We start from the raw sequence: 4,454 nt of genomic DNA, 5'->3' as shown, positions 1-4,454 counted from the left end.
GCTTAGTTATTTTATGCTTTCGTGTTGTGTTAGTGTTGTTTAGTGTGGTGTTTTGTTTTAGTTTTTCTGTTCAACGCTTCCCCTGTTTTAGTTTTTGTGTTTTTCTGTGAATAGTGTTTTGTGACCACTTTTGCTGACTTGGAAAACAGAGTAGTAGTGCAAATCCATTAGTGACTGAATTAGTGACTGTTGCTGACAATTTAATTGGCGATTTTTGTTTTGATAGTTAGGGTTGTTATTTTTAGCTGAATTTTGGTGTGGTAGGTTCTTTTGACTCATATTTTGTGTGAAAAATACCAGGAACACTTGTTATGGCCAGATTTGAGAGATTCAAAAAAATTGAGAACTTGTGTTTACCAAAACTTCAAACGGCCATAACTTTTGCTCCGGGTATCAGAATGACTATTATTATATATGTATTTGGGGTAGGAAAAAATTTCCCATATTGTGGCAGCATGCCAAAGGCCGGCTGAGGTCTCTAGCTAGCCAAAATCGCCTGTTTACTAGTCTTTTTTTATTTTTCAAGTTTTATTGTTTTATTTTTCTAAACTTTCCTTAAGTAGTTTCCATAGTTAGACTTTGAATTTTTGCCTGAAAATTTTTGTGCCATCTTTTCATGATTTTAGGGTGTTGCTCACAAAGTTTCAAGTCATTTGGATATCATTTGAGGGTAGCTATAGTTCAAACCTACACTGTTACTTGCATAAGAAGGCAACTAGTTGTGCATGCTGAATGTAGTGTATGACTAGAGGCAATCCATCTGACTTACAACCCTTTGATCCTGAGATAGATAGGACATTTCATAGATTAGTTAGGCATCATTTTATACCTTTTGAGCATCCTGAGCATTTGTTATTGGTGAGTCGGTGCATTCTGTTATTGGTGATTTTGAACATCCTGATTTTGAGCATTATAATTTTTCCAAGTCTATGTGGTGTTTGGTTTCATGGGTGATTCAAGAGTAAACAATAGCCTAGACACTTGAGAGATAGAGTGTATATCTTGTGAGGCTTTATCACTTTTCATTCTTGAGCTGATTAACTATTTTGCCATGATTGGGTTGCTTGGATGATTTTCACGAATGTCTTGACTCTTTGGATCTCTTCATGTTAGATGTTACCCATTCATTTCATTCCTTGATGTTCATTGAGAAATATGTAAATGTTTTTGTTTGTCTCTCTTTGATATCCTTGGATTTTGTTCTTTATTGCATTTTGCCTAGGAGTGCAAAAGGCTAAGTATGGGGGGTTTTGATGTGCCATTATTTTCTCCTATTTCTTAACCCTTTTAGCACCATTTTAAGTACTGATTAATCTTAATTGTCAAATTAATTAGACAGTTTTATTATTTGGGCCCATTTTGATGTTTTTAATCTAATTTCAGGAATTAATGAAGCATTGGGCTTGAATCCAGAATTGGGCTTGCACTTGAAGAGGGCAAACTATTTTATTCTACAAAATTTTATCTTATCTAGACTTTATCTTATCTAGATATTATTTAGATTTGATCTCATCTAGATATTATTTCATCTAGATCTTATCTTATCTTATCTAGATTTGATTTTATTTTATTTATGTGCTTGGATTTAAAACAGATTTGTAAGCTTTGGGGCTAAAAAACTATATAACAACACCAAGGTTCTCGTTTAGTCCTCTCTTCTCTCTCTCCTATTTTCATTTTTAGTTTTAGGCTTTTCTTTTAGACATTATTTTCGTTTTGCAATTCCAGCTTTTACTTTTCGTTTCAGCAATAAAATTTCGTTCTTCAATCTATAATTTAATTCTCTATTGATTAATGGAAGGCTAAATCCCCAGCGTTGTTTTCTCTTGAGGATCAAGCACAGTTCTCTTTGAGGTTCTATTATTACTGTTAAATTCTGTTCAGTTTTTCCTCTTCACTAATTACTCTGAATTTGTTGCTATTAATTCATGCATGCTTAGTGCTTGATTAATTGTCTCCGTGCTTAATTTACGTTCATGCTTAATGATCGTTTATGAGTAATTGGTGTATGTGTTGCTTAATCACATAATGAATGCCTTATGTTAAATTTCGCTTTGTAATTTAATTTAGGGTTGGATTAAGTGGTTGAACTGAATAAGGATAAACTCTCGTAACCTAGGATAAGAGACTTGCTTGTGAATCAAGAGGAAGCAATGTGTTTTAATTCTGATATTTTCTAATTCACATTTATTCGCTGTTTAATTTACAAAAGCAAACAACCCCCCCCCCCCCATTCGTTACTATTTTCCTACTATCTGTTATGAACGTTTGGTTGACCATTGCTCGTTGGGAGACGACCTAGGATCACTTCCTAGATACTGCATTTTTAATGTTTATTTGATTCGGGTACGGCCTAGATCAAATTTGGCACCGTTGCTGGGGAGCAGTGGGCCAAAGGTTCATAATAGCTAGTGATTTGTGTTTTATGTTTAGTTGTTTTACGTTTACTTCTTTTGTTTAGTGTGTTCGTGTTGTGTTAGTGTGGTATTTTGTTTTATTTCATGTTCTGTTTTGCAATTTAGCAGTACCCCTTGTTCAGCGCTTTTCCTGTTTCAGTTTATTGTTTTGCTGTGAATAGTGCTTAGCGACGAAATTAAGGACTGATTCTGTTATTGTTCACACAGCATTACATTAGCGACGGAATTAGCGACGATTGTTTACAATTTAATTGGCGATTTTTATTTTGATAGTTAAGGTTGTTATTTTTGGCTGAATTTTTGTGTGGGAAGTTCTTTTGACTCATATTTTGTGTGAAAAATACCAGGAGCACTTGGTGTGGCTGCATTTGAGAGATTCAAAAAAATTTGAGAACTTATTTTTAGCAAAACTTAAAACAGCCATAACTTTTGCTCCGGGTATCAGAACGACTATTATTATATATGTATTTGGGGTAGAAAAATATTTCCCATACTGTGGCAACCCAGGCAACCCAGCAGAGCTTGGTTCAGGCAACCCAGCAGAGCTTGGTTGAGGTCTCTAACTAGCCAAATTCGCCTGTTTACTAAGTTTTTTTTTATTTTTCAAGTTTTATTGTTCTATTTTTCTAAACTTTCCTTAGGCAGTTTCCATAGTTAGACTTTGAATTCTTGTTTGAAATTTTTTGTGCTATCTTTTCATGATTTTAGGGTGTTCCTCACAAAATTTCAGCTCATTTTGATATCGTTTGAGTACAGTTGTAGTTTTACCCCCTTGTTAGGTGCTTGTTGAGAAACACATTATTTGTTGCATATAGTGCATGACTAGGGGCAATCCAGGTGATTTACAACCTTTTGATCCTGAAATAGATAGAACCTTTCATAGATTAGTTAGGCATAGTGTGCATCCTGGTCATTCTGTGCATTTTGAACATTTTGAGCATTCTGTTGAGGGTGATTCTGAATATTCTGATTTTGAACATTCCACTACTAATTTTTATACTGAGAACATGGCTCAACCTCCACCTCATGAGAGGACTCTAAGGGAGATGGTTGCACTTGATTTCACTTATGAAAGCTTATGCATTCAATATCTTGATGAGGGTGTTCCATATGTTCATTTTTAGCTGGGATGACCTTAAGAGGGTGTTCTTGGAGAAATTCTTCCCTGCATCTAGGACCACTGCCATCAGAAAAGACATTTCAGGCATCAAGCAACTTAGTGGAGAAAGCTTGTATGAGTACTGGGAAAGATTCAAGAAATTATGTGCAAGCTGTCCTCACCACCAGATTTTTAAGCAACTCCTTTTGCAATATTTCTATGAGGGACTTAGCAACATGGAGAGGAGTATGATTGATGTTGCCAGTGGTGGAGTCCTTGGTGATATGACTCCTACTGAGGCTAGGAATTTGATTGAGAAGATGGCTTCCAACTCCCAACAATTCAGTGCAAGAAATGATGCTATTATTCTTAGAGGAGTCCATGAGGTGGCCACGGATTCATCTTCATCTACTAAAAATAAAAATCTTGAAGGAAAACTTAATGCCTTGGTCAACCTAGTAACTCAGCTTGCCATGAATCAGAAATCTACACCTGTTGCAAGAGTCTGTGGTCTATGTTCTTCTACAGATCACCATACAGATCTTTGTCCTTTTTTGCAACAATCTGGAGTCAATGAGCAACCTGAAGCTTATGCTGCAAACATTTATAATAGACTCCCTCAGCAGCAAAACCAACAACAACAGAATAATTATGACCTTTCAAGCAATAGATACAATCCAGGTTGGAGGAATCATCCAAATCGGAGATGGACAAGTCCTCCACAACAACAACAGCCTGTCCCTCCTTTTCAGAATGTTGCTGGTCCAAGCAAGCCATATGTTCCTCCCCCAATGCAGCAGCAGCAACAACAACAAAGACAACAAGCAACTAAGGCTCCTCCTCAACCTTCCTTAGAAGAGTTAGTGAGGCAAATGACCATCCAGAATATGCAATTTCAGTAAGAGACAATAGCCTCCATTCAGAGTCTGACAAATCAG

At 36.1% G+C, this 4,454-nt stretch overlaps 1 non-coding gene across 1 annotated transcript; it reads right to left on the bottom strand.

Moving 5' to 3' along the window:
• Nucleotides 1-3,599: 3,599 nt before the first annotated feature.
• LOC114397851 lies at nt 3,600-3,706 on the bottom strand. The gene has a single exon (XR_003663468.1). It is a non-coding gene; the product is annotated as a small nucleolar RNA R71 (small nucleolar RNA).
• Nucleotides 3,707-4,454: the final 748 nt, after the last annotated feature.

Source organism: Glycine soja, chromosome 18 (genome assembly GCF_004193775.1).
Source record: "Glycine soja cultivar W05 chromosome 18, ASM419377v2, whole genome shotgun sequence".
Taxonomy (NCBI): Eukaryota; Viridiplantae; Streptophyta; class Magnoliopsida; order Fabales; family Fabaceae; genus Glycine; species Glycine soja.
Note: the sequence above shows the minus strand (reverse complement) of the source record. Positions and strands in the feature narration are given on the sequence as shown.